This window comes from Ambystoma mexicanum, chromosome 3q (assembly GCF_040938575.1).
Source record: "Ambystoma mexicanum isolate Mex_15411 chromosome 3q, UKY_AmexF1_1, whole genome shotgun sequence".
In the NCBI taxonomy this organism is placed as follows: Eukaryota; Metazoa; Chordata; class Amphibia; order Caudata; family Ambystomatidae; genus Ambystoma; species Ambystoma mexicanum.
This window is the reverse complement of record NC_090926.1, coordinates 636,773,757-636,789,898: the sequence shown is the minus strand read 5'-3', so window position 1 is coordinate 636,789,898 and position 16,142 is coordinate 636,773,757. Positions and strand designations below refer to the sequence as shown.

General features: G+C 42.8%; 1 long non-coding RNA gene across 2 annotated transcripts in view; it reads right to left on the bottom strand.

Annotated features, from left to right (window-relative positions):
- Nucleotides 1–16,142, bottom strand: part of LOC138582842 (uncharacterized) — a 577,570-nt gene that overhangs the window by 340,920 nt on the left and 220,508 nt on the right. The window lies entirely within an intron of this gene.

The following is a 16,142-nucleotide window of genomic DNA, read 5'->3' as shown; positions in this document are numbered from 1 at the left end:
AAGCAAATAAATCCCTGAAGTTCAGACTCAAGAGTGGTGCCCTGGCCAAATCATTACTGTACACCTGGGATTGGAAGCACATAAGGCGGGAACCATGTCTGGAACATACTGTGATTTGGGATAGGAGGAGCAGAGTTGATGCCAGCAAATTTAGCACACGGTTGGGGTTGCAGCTTGTGTGTACTGCAGCATCTGGTATAATGAGCAGGCCCATTATCTTATCAAAGCAGAATTGGCCTCACCAGTCATGCTTTGAATGTGCCTGGGTCGGAGGGGTGCACATCTCGTGACTTTCAAGGTTTATTAGTGTATCAATTTACCTGGTAGTCAATCATGTACTAGGATTTAATACTGGTGATTTGGTGGGCCGCGTGCATAGGGGAATGGGCCTTAGATAATGTGTGGCCAATCGGTCCAGGGACTATAGGGGGATATTGGCATGTCATATAGGTGGTAGCCAATGAGAGTGGTGTAATGATGTTGTAACCTTTGTATGAGAATGTGCGGTTTTCCACTATATAACCTGCAACTTCTTGGGGCGTGACAAGCAATGTGTGAGTTCGGTTCTACAGAACCGTCCGAGACCTTTGCATATAATGAATATTGTTTACCTTGAAAAGCGGTGCCATGGTTGTTTGGACTTTTGGTATTATTTGTATTGTATGAATTTTGGGTCACGTCTTGATACACTTCCATCATGGCTCCCTCTTGACTTTTGATCCCATCATTCTCTCGGCTCTTTCTTCCTCGATCTGAACCTTCCCCTTGAGTCACTTCTTACCAACATCCCCATTGCCATGCTGGTGGCCCTCTGATGCCACCTGCCTTGAACCTAACTCCCTTCTATTTGAACACACCCTCTACTCGCTCAATGGCAAGCCTAGACTACCCACTATGGTGGGAACACTCTTGTCTTTCTCTGTAATTCAATATCCTCTTCTGACCTCTCCACTGAACCGTCTCCTTCTTACCACTCCATTATTCACTTTAGCATCTCAGTCCCTCCATTGTTCTCTTCAACACCTTTACTCCTTGTCTCACTCTTCAATGACAAAGAGGACATTCAGGCAGGACACTTGACCGTTACCTTATTGATTTGAGAACCTCCCACTTGTCTTTCTGTGACAAAATGATTTCTACTCTGTGGGATTACACAGATTTATAGTGTCTAAAGCATCTACTCTGTCCCCACTCTTCTACAAACCAACAGTGACCTAACAAATAAAGCTCAAAAAGGCACAACTAAGAGATATACTTCTTTTGCCTTTTGTGATGACATGGGACGAAGAAAGGCTGTAATGTGAGAAGCGGTGTGAATGTGAGCCAGTAGCAACTTAAACAGAAGTTGTGCACAGTTCCAAAATCAAAAAATGTCCTATCACGGTTTGATAAAATATATATTTTAAATAAACAAATCAATTCTAGCTATAACTATTCCAAACACTATCAAAACCATCCTGCAAAAGAAGACACAAGATGCAAAACACAAATATATAATCACTCTAGATAATTTTTCAAGGATACATTGGTTGGAGGTGCATGCATATCTTGGATTCCCTCATGTGGAAGTGCACTGGCATGGAGTGCGTGGAATGAAGTGGCTGGATTTGGTACCTCTCTTTGGTGACAAAGCATCATCCAGATAGAATTGGGAAGGTCATGAACATGTTTCCAAATTCCCAAGTAATGTTTTCTCGTATTGCGCAGAGACAAATGTGGCTGCGTTCTTCTTCATTTGGTCCGCAAATGGAGAAAGCGAGGCGCAATGTCAATAAGGCTGTTTGTGCCTTTTTAAGAGATGTTGGAATGTCCTCTTTTCCCAATGAAAATATTATGTTTTGTAGCACATACTTTTTTCGCAGAGATGGAGTACATCTTACTTATGCTGGCAATCAGATTTTTCTGCGAAATATACAAAATGCATTGCAACCTTTTTTGTAAATAGATTAATACATTTTGCAGTAGGTGTTAATCATTTGAAGTTTTTGAAACACAAAAAAACACCACCAAAAGGCTCTTACCATAGTAAAGTGCAATGGTTCTGATAGGGCACCACCCCCAAAAAATAAATGTCCGCTGACTGTCTGCAGACTTCTAAAAAATGCACAGGGCCCTGCACTATTTATTTGTTACTTTGAAAAGAGCCTCTATTTTGTTTTTTGTTGTTTTATATATTTTTTGGTTTTTTAAACATGACACACAAGGAAAGGAGGGGAAAGGAGGGTAAGGAAGAGACATCAACCACGGGGATAAGAAAGGGCAGCTGGAGAGAGGAAGATGTAGGGTGGGCCTTATTCAGGTAGTGGGCAGTCTTCACCTGCTCCTTGACCGCAGTCTCGAAATCACTCCAAAGATTCTCCACCCCTGCGGAGTACTAGGTCGCAGTACATACACAATAGTGTGGCCCTCGAAAGGTAAGGGTCAACAGCATCATGAATGGCCTGTGAGGCACCTTGAGGGATGCGCTGTCCCACAGGAGTGTCTCCTGTGGTGACAGGAGCGGAAACGGAGGATGCTGTAGAGGAACTCAACCTACTATGTTTATCGCAAGGTACAACCTGCGAATAGCCCCACCATGGAATGACCTTAGGTGTCGCTTCATTGATGTTGTACCAAAACTGTACGAACCAGGCCTTCCATGACTCAGCACCATGTGGCACTGACTGCAGATGACCTTATTCGCACAAGCTTTTGACACTCCATCAAGAGTGGTAAACAACCGCCACACCCAAGACTCACAGCGAGTACTGGTAGTAGAGACTTCCACTACCTCATCCTCTTCATCCTCTTCATCTATCTCCTCTGCATCCTCACACCTGTTCCCCTCTGCAGGCCCTTGGCGAGGTGGTGGTGGTGGAGAGAGTGGGGGTGGAGATGAAGCTGAAGCAGCCATGGTCGCCATCTGGAGGGCAGCAGGCAAGAGTCAGCAGCAATGCAGTGAATGCAAGTAGAAGCATTGCTCTGTCAGGTAGCCAGAAGCACAATGACGAGCAATTCTAGGGTGTGGCCTTTTATACGGGTGCGGGTGTGCGCTCCGTGAACAGCCGGGCTGTCCGTGGACACATCAAACACAAAATAAAGGCTCAAAAAGTTCCAAAAAGTATGTAGATCACCAGGGACATTGTCTGGGACATGTGCAATGGTGAACATTTACTGTAAAATACTTTGGATTGTCCAGAAAAGTACTTTTAAAGTGTTCTGGGACCTGGACAGTGTCCACAAATAAGGACACACGCTCAGCGTGGGTGCGGTCACATGATGACATTGCGGACACGTTCGCGAATGGAATGGCTGTCTGCAGGACACCAAATGTGCAGGAATGGTTGTTCGCATGAGGGTGGGTGTTCTACGGACAGTGTTCGGGTCCGCAAACTAATTAAAAGTGCAACACACGTGCAAAGGACAGTTATGGACAGGCACGATGTTCGTAGGACCTATGGGTGTGGTGCGCATGTGCATAGATGTTCTACGGACAGTGGGGACACTCCCATTTTAATTACGAACAGTACGAAAAGGTATTGTGTCCTTAGGCCACCTCCATTTTGGTTAATTACGGACATCCCGGACATCGAATGTGTTCTTAGAACAGTTCCATTTTGATTGCAGACATCACGGACATCGAGTGTGTTCTAAGAACAGTTCCATTTTGATTGCGGACAGTATGGACAGGTATAGTGTCCTTAGGACAACTCCATTTTGGTTATTTGCGGACATCCTGGACATGAAGTGTGTTCTAAGAACAGTTCCATTTTGATTGCGGACAGTACGGACATGCATATTGTTCTTAGGACACCTCCATTTTGGTTAATTGCGGACATTCTGGACATCGAGTGTGTTCTAAGAACAGTTCCATCTTGATTGCGGACAGTATGGACAGGTATAGTGTCCTTAGGACACCTCCATTTTGGTTATTTGCGGACATCCTGGACATGAAGTGTGTTCTAAGAACAGTTCCATCTTGATTGCAGACAGTACGGACAGGCATAGTGTCCTTAGGACACCTCCATTTTGGTTAATTAAGGACATTCCGGACACCCGCGCTGTCCTCGGACACCTTAACTGCCTTTTAAAAATATAAGACACAAAGAAATGAAGGAACAACACATATAATATTTTATTATTATATACACATATAACAATATAAAATTTATGGAAGAGAGGGGGAAGCATAAACTGACACAAATACAGAGGAATTAGGGGTTTGGAGAGGATGGATGGGAGGGGATGAAGGGATGGAAGTCTCATCATAACGTTTTTCTTGGTGATGAGGGTTTGGGGATAGTTGACTGGGACATGGAGTCGGGGTACAGGTACATGTAGGACAATGATATTTAATGTTTTCTTTTATGTGGTCCTCCACAATTGTTTTTAAAAGATTACAATTTTTATTAGCATATCCATCTTTTGTTCCATTCTCTGCAGAGCATTTTCTAATGTCTCTTTTGCGATATTATTTTCACTATGTGTATGGTCTGTTAAAAAAGAAATGTGTTAAGTACAAATAAAGTAATGGTTATTAATTGGCTTATATAGAGATGTGTATACCATTATTATCACTGTCTTCACTCATTTCTTCATGTGGGAAATGTTCTTCAAGCCATTCCAAAATACTGGACATTTCTGTGTAAAAAAAATATATTAGTTTTAGTGTACCTAATACAGAAAGTTTAGAAATATATAAGAAAAATGAAGTTTACTTTCTAGTGTCTGTTAAGCTTTGTTGTTACTGTTGTATAGGTCTGCTGTTGTTTCTTGCTGTGCAGTTTCTGTGACGTAATTATGTTGGAGGCATATCTTTTTTGGTTTGGTTTATTCCATTCTAGTACATATGCTATTTAAATGGACGGTTGATGTCTTACATATATAGGTTCCACTTTTTATTTATTATAACATATAATGTGTTCATGTGGTGCTTTTTGAACTTGTTCAGTGTTTATATGGCATGATAAAACAATCTAAGATACCCCCTGAGTTTTTGGGTAGTGTTGATGTTGTCCGCGTCCATCCGTGGACATACACACAGTTTGTGTACATCAAAATCACTAGCATGGGGTTCAGTATATTCTATGTATATCAATTAAGGGAATCCTAGTAAACACCTATGAAATTCACACTATGGGGGTAATTCATGGATTATTTGCGCCGAAAAACAGGGATTTGCGGGTAGAATGGCGCACAAATCTCATTTATTTCGGCGCAAATAATCCATGAATTACCCCCTACGTATATCTATATCCGGTAAAAAAAACGTTGCTAAAGGGACGTTATGGTTAAGTTGCGCTACTAAAAACCTTTGAAATTCAGTGAAAAAATCTTTGTTACAGGGACGTTATGGTTCCAAGTAAAACCGAAAACCCCCTGAAATTCGCCAGTTATGGTAAGCTAAGCTACCATAACTCGCGCCACCACCATGCACTGCTAAGACTAACACCCAGGACATCAAAGATGAAAACACAAATGTCATTGATGACATCACTGATGACATCAAATGTGTATTTACTTTTCATGAAAAGTCTGAACAAGGGTTTCACATTGTAATGTTGATAAACTTTCAACGGTCATTGGAATACATATCATGAGGTACGTAGTGCATTAAGAAATGCAGTCATACAAATAGCATTCTATACGTTCTTTAGTATACTAAGATACTCATGTAGAAGCATAGGAATTGTGTGGTGCATACATGATGGAGGGGCAATATTAATAATCTTGCCATGTTGAATACTGAAATGATAAATGTTTTCTTATTAGAGTTTTGTGTTCTCTGAAATATTTAATAAGTAACAAATAAAACCCAGTTTCTATATAATTGCATTATTGCAAACAAAACGGAAACAGACAACAACACATTGAAATATGAGCATATACAGGGAAAATGAAGTTTTAAAAAAAAGTAGTATTACCAGGCAATCTTTATAAACTAACTGATTATCTTCATGCAGATAAATGATTGCTCTGCTTCAAAGCTACTTCTTCCCTATGTACAAGTATCACATAATGTGACCGGACCCTAAAGAAAGTAGTGTGAATACAGTGTATACAAATATGAGTAGATGCAGGGAAAGTACAGTAATAAAAAAACAGCAGAACTATAAAAAAAATGTTGATAACCTTACTGATCATCTTCATACATACAAAGCATTGCTGTTTTCCAAGTCTGTGTTTTGCCCTATGCATATGTTTCATATGCTTAGCGTGAACCCCAAGTTAATTATTGTAAGAACATATTTGATGTATAAGTGTACACATATAGTACTTTTTGAATTTTTAGTTCCTGACTGTTACTGGCATAGATATGTCAGTAAAGGAAAAGAGGGAGCCAGATATGTGGTGTCATCAGTGATGTCATCAATGACATACGTGATGTCATCTTTGATGTCCTGGGTGTTAGTCTTAGCAGTGCACAGTGGTGGCGTGATTTATGGTAGCTGAACTTAACATAACTGTTGTTATGTTAGGGGGTTTTCGGTTTTACTTGGAACCATAACGTCCCTGTAACAAAGTTTGTTTCACTGAATTTCATAGGTTTTTAGTAGCGCAACTTAACCATAACGTCCCTTTAACAAAGTTTTTTTTACCGACTATTGATATGCATAGTGTGAATTTCATAGGTGTTTACTAGGATTCCCTTACTTTATATACATGTAACATAGAATATACTGAACCCCCTGCTAGTGATTTTGATGTCCGCGGACTGTGCGTATGTCCTCGGACAGACGCAGACAATATCAACACTACCCAAAAACTCAGGGGGTATTCAAGATTGTTGTATCATGCCATATAAACACTGAACAAGTTCAAAAAGCATCACATGAACACATTATATGTAATAATAAACAAGAAGTGGAACCTATATATGTAAGACATCAACCGTCCATTTAAATAGTATATGTACTAGGATGGAATATACCAAAACAAAAAAGATATGCCTCCAACATAATTACATCACAGAAACTGCACAGCAAGAAGCAACAGCAGCCCTATACAAAAGTAACAACAAAGCTTACCAGAAACTATTGTTCTTATATATTTCTAAACTTTCTGTATTGGATACACTAAAGCGAATATATTTTTTTTACACAGAAATGTCCAGTACTTTGGAATGGCTTGAAGAACATTTCCCACGTGATGAAATGAGTGAAGACAGTGATACTAATGGTAGACACTTCTCTATATAAGCCAATTAATAACCATTACTTTATGTGTACTTAACATTTTTTTTTGTTAACAGACCATACAAACAGTGAAAATAATATAGCAAAAGAGACATTAGAAAATGGATATGCTCATGAAAAATGGCATTCTTTTAAAACATTTTGTGGAGGACCACATAAAAGAAAACATTAAATATCATTGTCCCACATGTACCTGTTCCCCCTCTCCATGTCCCAGTCAAGTATCCTCAAACCCTCACCACCAAGAAAAATGCTATGATGAGACTTCCATCCCTTCATCCCCTCCCATCCATCCTTTCCAAACCCCTAATTCCCCTGTATTAGTGTCAGTTTCTGCTTCCCCCTCTCTTTCATAAATGTTATATTTGTATATAATAGTAAAATATTATGTGTGTTGTTACTTCATTCCTTTGTGTCTTATTTTTTTAAAAAAGGCAGTTAAGGTGTCTGCGGACAGCGTGGGTGTCCGGAATGTCCGACATTAACCAAAATGGAGGTGTCCTAAGGAAACTATACCTGTCTGTACTGTCCGCAATCAAGATGGAGCTGTTCTTAGAACACACTCGATGTCTGGGATGTCCACAATTAACCAATATGGATGTGTCCTAAGAACAATATACCTGTCCGTACTGTCAGCAATCAAAATGGAACTGTTCTTAGAACACACTCGATGTCCAGGATGTCTGCAATTAACCAAAATGAAGGTGCCCTAAGGACACTATACCTGTCCGTAGGTCCGCAGTCACGATGGAACTGTTCTTAGAACACCCTCGATGTCTGGAATATCCGCAATTAATCAAAATGGAGGTGTCCTAAGAACACTATGCTTGTCCGTAGTGTTCGCAATCAAAATAGAACTGTTCTTAGAACACACTTGATGTCCGGGATGTCCGCAATTAAAATGGAATAGTTCTTAGAACACATTCAATGTCCGGGATGTCTGTAATTAACCAAAATGGAGGTGTCCTAAGGACACACTACCTGTTCATACTGTTCGTAATTAAAATGGGAGTGTCCGCACTGTCCGTAGAACATCTACGCACATGCATACCACACCCATAGGTCCTACGAATATTGCGCCTGTCCGTAACTGTCCGTCGCATGTGTGTCACACTTTTGATTAGTTTGAGGAACCGAACACTGTCGCTAGAGCACCCGCGCGCACTCGCACAACTGTCCCTGCACATTTGGTGTCCTGCGGACAGGCATCCCATTCGCGAACATGTCCGCAATGTCATCATGTGACCGCACCCATGCTTAGCGTGTGTCCTTATTTACGGACACTGCCCGGGTCTCCGAACACTTGAAACATACTTTTTTGGACAATCCAAAGTATTTTACAGTAAAGGTTCACCATTGGAGTGAGCGGGTGCTGCAGCGTCTCCAACACGGCTGAGACCCTCCTGGGTCCCCATCCTGACCCGCAGCGTGCCTCCGGTGGCCCCCTGGGCCCGGCTCGCTGCTCGCTGGTAACTTTTCCCTTTTGTTTTCTCCCGCCCGCCTCCCCTCGTTGTCTTGCCGCCCACACCCTCCCTGATTGGCTGCCCCCTCTTCCTGGTGCCTGGGGTGCCGGAATCCTGCGCACCGCGCTCTCCATTTCCATCCTGGAGTGAGCGGGTGCTGCAGCGTCTCCAACACGGCTGAGACCCTCCTGGGTCCCCATCCTGACCCGCAGCGTGCCTCCGGTGGCCCCCTGGGCCCGGCTCGCTGCTCGCCGGTAACTTTTCCCTTTTGTTTTCTCCCGCCCGCCTCCCCTCGTTGTCTTGCCGCCCACACCCTCCCTGATTGGCTGCCCCCTCTTCCTGGTGCCTGGGGTGCCGGAATCCTGCGCACCGCGCTCTCCATTTCCATCCTGGAGTGAGCGGGTGCTGCAGCGTCTCCAACACGGCTGAGACCCTCCTGGGTCCCCATCCTGACCCGCAGCGTGCCTCCGGTGGCCCCCTGGGCCCGGCTCGCTGCTCGCCGGTAACTTTTCCCTTTTGTTTTCTCCCGCCCGCCTCCCCTCGTTGTCTTGCCGCCCACACCCTCCCTGATTGGCTGCCCCCTCTTCCTGGTGCCTGGGGTGCCGGAATCCTGCGCACCGCGCTCTCCATTTCCATCCTGGAGTGAGCGGGTGCTGCAGCGTCTCCAACACGGCTGAGACCCTCCTGGGTCCCCATCCTGACCCGCAGCGTGCCTCCGGTGGCCCCCTGGGCCCGGCTCGCTGCTCGCCGGTAACTTTTCCCTTTTGTTTTCTCCCGCCCGCCTCCCCTCGTTGTCTTGCCGCCCACACCCTCCCTGATTGGCTGCCCCCTCTTCCTGGTGCCTGGGGTGCCGGAATCCTACGCTCCCAACCCTCCCATCGCCCCCTGATTGGTCAACGGGCCTATATCCTGAACCCTCCCAGGGCAGCCCTCTGCCCGGCAGCCCCTGCGGCTAAGGGCCCCAAGGCCAAGGGCGGCTCCCACGATGGCGGCTCCAGAGAGTGTCTGCAGGTGTCAGCAGGGGAAGCCAATGAAGCCACCAGACTCCAACAAAACTGTAAGTACTGGCATAGGTGGGGAGTAGAGCAATTACTCTACTCCAAAAAGCTCCTGCCACTCTAACTTACCCTTCAATGGCCTTCAGTATAATGCTAACCAGTACCATACCCCGAGAGAACCACAAAGTGTGCGCCAAATCTAGCCAGAAATGTGATTGTTAGCAGATGCCACACTTAGATGGAATTGAGCTAAGTTTGCGCCAAATCTAGCCAGAAATGTGATTGTTAGCAGATGCCACACTTAGATGGAATTTCTTGAGTTTAGCCTGCGCCAAATCTAGCCAGAAATGTGATTGTTAGCAGATGCCACACTTAGATGGAATTGAGCTTAGTTTGCGCCAAATCTAGCCAGAAATGTGATTGTTAGCAGATGCCACACTTAGATGGAATTGAGTTTAGTTTGCGCCAAATCTAACCAGAAATGTGATTGTTAGCATATGCCACACTTAGATGGAACTTCTTGAGTTTAGTCTGCGCCAAATCTAGCCAGAAATGTGATTGTTAGCATATGCCACACTTAGATGGAACTTCTTGAGTTTAGTCTGCGCCAAATCTAGCCAGAAATGTGATTGTTAGCTTATGCCACACTTAGATGGAATTTCTTGAGTTTAGTCTGCGCCAAATCTAGCCAGAAACGTGACTGTTAGCATATGCCACACTTAGATGGAATTGAGTTTAGTTTGCGCCAAATCTAGCCAGAAATGTGATTGTTAGCTTATGCCACACTTAGACGGAATTTCTCAAGTTGAGTATGCGCCAAATCTAGCCAGAAATGTGATTGTTAGCATTTGCCACACTTAGATGGAATTTCTCAAGTTGAGTATGCGCCAAATCTAGCCAGAAATGTGATTGTTAGCATATATGATTCATAGCATACACCGCACATAGAATTCCGAACCTAGCCTGTGTTGCAACTAGATAGAAATGTGACTGTTAGCTTGTGCCACACTAGCACTTAAATCTGAACTGTAGCCCGCGTCGCATCGAAATGGAACTGTGACTGTTAGCATGCACCTCACTCAGGACTCTGAACCCTAGCTCGCGCCGCATCTAGACAGAAAGTTGACTGTTAACAGCCTCTCTGGGAAAAGCTGCATTTGAAGTGCACCTCTCTGTGAAAGTTGATTTGGAGTACACTTAGAAGTGAATTCAGAAGTGTACCCAATAGCCTCTCTGTGGGAAGTTGATTTTAGAAATGTGCCCAATAGCCACCCTGTGAAAGTTGAATTCAGAAGTACAACTAGAAAGTGGCATTTAGAAGTACACCCAATAGATTCTCTGTGAAAGCTAAATCTAAATATATGCCCAATTGCCTCCCTGTGGAAAATTGGATTCAGAAGTGCAGTTAGAAGTTGAATTCAGAAGAGTGTGAAAGTTGAATTTAGAAGTACATTTAGAAGTTGCACGTAGAAGCGCTCCCAATAGCCTCCCTGCGAATGCCGATTTTAGAAGGACGCCCAATAGCCTCTCTGTGAGAGTTGAACTGAGAAATACATTTAGAAGATGCATTTTAGAAGTATACCCATTAACCTTGTGAAACTGAACTAAATGTATGCCCAATAGCCTCTCTGTGGAAAGTTGATTTTAGAAATATGCCCAATAAACCTCCCTGTGAAAGTTGAATTCAGAAGTACAAATAGAAAGTCGCATTTAGAAGTACACCCAATAGCTTCTTTGTGAAAGTTGAATCTAAATGTATGCCCAATAGCCTCTCCGTGGAAAGTTGAATTCAGAAGTGCAGTTAGATGATGAATTTTTGAAGAGTATGAAAGTTGAATTTAGAGGTACACTTAGAAGTTGCACTCAGAAATGTGCCCAATAGCCTCCCTGTGAAAGTTGAATTCAGAAGTACAATTAGAAAGCTGCATTTAGAAGTGTGCCCAATAGCCTCTCTGTGGAAAGTTGCACTTAGATGTGCGCCCGAAAAGCCTCTCTATGAAAGCCGAGATTAGAAGTGTGCCCTATAACCTCTCTGTGGAAAGCTGAACTCAGAAATGTCCCCATTGGCCTCTCTGTGAAAGTTGAATTCAGAAATGTACCCTCTGTGAATTTTGGAAGCATGCCCAACAGCCTCTCTATGAATTAGAAGTCTCCGAAAGGGCATGTAACCCATCATATGTCACAAACACGCTTACTCTGTCCTTACATCACCATTCAACTAGAACACAGAGATACTATGACACCATTCGGTATAACTGTTCTCATATCAACATTCGCCGCTTACTCCACATCACTCTAAGTAATCACTGCTGGTTACACACCCCCCAGCGAGGCGTTCTCTTCAGGCCTAACGCAGCCACATCCGATCTGGATAAATCCGGCCAGAACGAACACATACTCCTGACCTCTCAACCACCACACCCACCGCTAGAAAGCAGCTATCACACCGATGCCGCACGAGCTGTACACATACCCAGTGCTCACGCGCACCTTTTGACTATCTCTTCTCTCTCTACTGATATGAACTTCGGTTCCCAAGGGCGTTCAACCTACCAGCGCCTTCAGACCATACCAATGGTATATAAGGCGCTATATAAGTGCAAAATAACAATAACAATAACAATTGCACATGTCTCAGACAATGTCCCTGGCGATCTACATACTTTTAGGAACTTTTTGAGACTTATTTTGGTGTTTGATGTGTGTACAGACAGCCCAGCTGTCCGTGGAGTGCGCACCAGCACCCCTATAAAAGGCCACACCCTAGAATTGCTCCTCATTGTGCTTCTGGCTACCTCATTGTGCTTCTACTTGCATTCACTGCATTGCTGCTGACTCTTGCCTGCTGTCCTCCAGATGGCAACCCTGGCTGCTTCAGCTTCATCTCCACCCCCACCGTCTCCACCACCACCACCTCCTTAAGGGCCTGCAGAGGGAAAAAGGCATGAGGATGCAGAGGAGATGGATGAAGAGGATGAAGAGGATGAGGTAGTGGAAGTCCCTACTACCAGCACTCGCTGTGAGTCTTGGGTGTGGCGGTTGTTTACCACTCTTGATGCAGTGCCAAAAGCTTGTGCGAATAAGGTCATCTGCAATCAGTGCCACATGGTGCTGTGTAGTGGAAGGTCTGGTTCGTACAACTTTGGTACAACATCAATGACACGACACATAAGGTCATTCCACGGTGGGGCTGTTCGCAAGGTTGTACCTTACGATAAACATAGAAGGTTGAGTTCCTCTGCAGCATCCTCTGTTTCCACTCCTGTCATCACAAGAGACACTCCTGTGGGACAGCGCATCCCTCCAGCTGCCTCAAAGGCCTTTTATGATGCTGTTGACCTTACCCTTCGAGGGTCACAATATTGTGTATGTACTGCGACGGAGTACTCTGCAGGTGGGAGAAACTTCGGAGTGCTTTCGAGACTGCGGTCAAGGAGCACGAGAAGAACTGCCCACTACCTGAATAAGGCCAACCCTACATCTTCCTTTCTCCACCTGCCCTTTCTTATCCCCGTGGTTGGTATCCCTTCCTTACCCTTCTTTCCCCTCCTTTCCTTGTGTGTCGTGTTTAAAAAAACAAAAAAAGTATAAAACGCCAAAAACCACAAAAAAACACGGCTCTTTTCAGAGCCGCCTTTCACAGTTTAAAAATAGAAGTAAGAAATAAATAGTGCAGGGCCCTGCGCATTTTTTAGAAGTCCGCGGAAATTTATTTTTTGGGGGTGCTTCCCTACCAGAACCATTGCCCTTTTCTATGGGAAGAAGTGGTGGCTCTGAAAAGAGTCTTTTGGTTGTGTTTTTTTGTGTTTCATAAACTTCAAATGATTAAAACCTACTGCAAAATGTATTAAGGTTATTACAAAAAATGTTGCAATGCATTTGGTATATTTCGCAGACAAATCTGATTGCCAGCATAAGTAAGATGTACTCCATCTCTGCGAAAAATGTATGTGCTACAAAACATAATATTTTCATTGAGAAAAGAGGACATGCCAACATCTCTTAAAAAGACTTAAAGAGCCTTATTGACATTGCACCTCGCTTTCTCCATTTGTGGACCAAATGAAGAAGAATGCAGCCACATTTGTCTCTGTGCAATACGAGAAAAAATTACTTGGGAATTTGGAAACATGTCCATGACCTTCCCAAGTCCTTCTTTCATTGCAAATTGCAAATAAATTCCAGACACATGTCACAAACCGTTCCTGATGGCAATAGCTATACTCCTTTACAGTGTGATCCCACGACCGAATTGATTCAAATAATCAAAGAGAAAGTTTTGAGAGCATTGGATTCAGAAATGATATCCAAACAAGAATGCGATTTTCTCATCCGGGAAACCGGCAGAGTGCCTGTCTTCTATATATTGCCAAAAGTCCATAAACGACTTATCAATCCCGCCGGCAGACCCATTGTCTCAGGGGTCAGTTCTATTCTCGAGCCACTTTCCAAGTTTGCAGACTTTTATCTTAGACCTTTTGTGCTAAAAATGGCTAGCTACCTTAGAGACATTACGGATGCCATAAACAAAATAGAAAATGTACCTTTTGAATTTGTGAGAACTTTACTTATGTGTTTAGATATCCAGTCTCATTACACAATGATCCCACAACGAGCAACACTAGATGTGATTGAGGAAATACTCTTAAATAGGGAGGATGGCCACCCCGTAAGTAACAGCTTTATTTTGTGGTGCACAGAATTTGCCCTCACAAAGAACTTTTTCAATTTCAAGGCACTTTATATCAGCAAACAGAAGGCACTGCCATGGGTGCAGCCATGGCATCAAATCTTGCCAATTTATATGTGGAGTTGTTTTGAAAGAGTGTGATCTACTCCACAGATAACCCTTACCAACAGTTTCTGAGACAATGTCTTAGGTACATAGATGATGTCCTTATAGTTTGGGACAGATCTGTGGAAAAAGCTAATGATTTCATCGATTGGCTAAAGCTCCAAAATAGGTTTTTGAAATGTACCCGTGTTATAGAGGAACAACGAATTGACTTTTTAGATATCACTATATTTCACCACTTGGGTGTCCTCAAAGTCAAACCCTATAGCAAAGAGACTGACAAGAATGCCCTGTTACATTACAATAGCCATCATGCGAACCATCTGAAATCCAACTTGCCCTTTGGGCAGTTTTAAAGGCTAAAACGTAACAGCAGCCTTAAAAAGGACTTTGTGTACAGTGCTAACATCTTGTCTCAGAAACTGCTGGCAAAAGGGTATCCAGCTAAATTGGTTAAAACTTCTTCCAAAAGGGCCTACAATAACAACAGAGAGGCTCTACTTGAGAACGTCAACAAAGAACGAAAAGAATTAGGGACTGTTTTTGTCAATACCTTCTCTAATTTGTCTTATAAAATAAAGACTATTAATAAGACATGGAAAAAAGTTTACAACAATAAAGAGATTCTACCACCGTTGGTAGCTTACAGAAAAAGCCAGAATCCGCGAAATATACTCATCAGAAATTATGTTACCATCAAATCAAGTGCACCTGTGAAACAAGCCACACTATGGGGTTTGCCTACTGTTAGGGGTCATTTCCCTTGTGGCCAATGTGTCATGTGTGATTACACTAAAACAACTCTCTACAAATCAATCCTGATGTGTTATGGAATATGAGTAGCATGACCAACTGCAACACACAAAATGTGGTCTATATGATCACTTGTCCATGTGGACTTCGATACATTGGCAAAATCAATAGAAAGTGTCGAATAAGACTTATTGAACATCGTAGCTGTATTAAAAACAAGGTGCTCACAGCCCCGATGGTCAAACATTGTGTTGATAAAGAGCATGACCATACCAATTTCAGTTGGGTAATCCTAAAGAAAGTTGAAGGCAATAAAAAAAATTAGATTGATCAGAAACTGTTGAACTTTGAACAGTAATTGATTTTTAAATTACAAAGTCATATTGTAGGTCTCAACGAAAATGTTGATTGGCATCAGGTCCACCTTTGATACTGTGTAACTTTGTCTTTTCTGGTATCAGGTCAATACTACTGTTTTTTTGATATATCGGTATATCCGTGATGTAAGGGCCTGCGTGCCACCCATTTCAAATTTTGAGTATGGCATGATAAAGAAATATGCATTTTTGTAAATGATAGGCATGATATTCATAATTGTGAAGCAAAGTTATACGAACATCTTGCTGATTAGTAACATGGTGGCAGTGTTTAATATTCAATGATTTTGTATGCAGAAAATAGACTAAACAGGTCTAATACACCTGTGTCAGCATCAAATCTTCGCTGAACTGGTGACTGTTTGTGTTTACTAAAAAATATGGCCATATGTGTACAAACAATTTTTCATTGTCTAACTGTATGTTCCTTCTTGTTTGAAATACATTCAGTGTAACCTTTTTGATTAAAGTCCCATACAATTGTAATTACAACGTTATGATGGTGTTCAGGATGGGGTGCCATTTAATGAGGCTATTCAAACAATTTTGTGCAATCATAGGGTGCCTGTTTTAACCTAAGT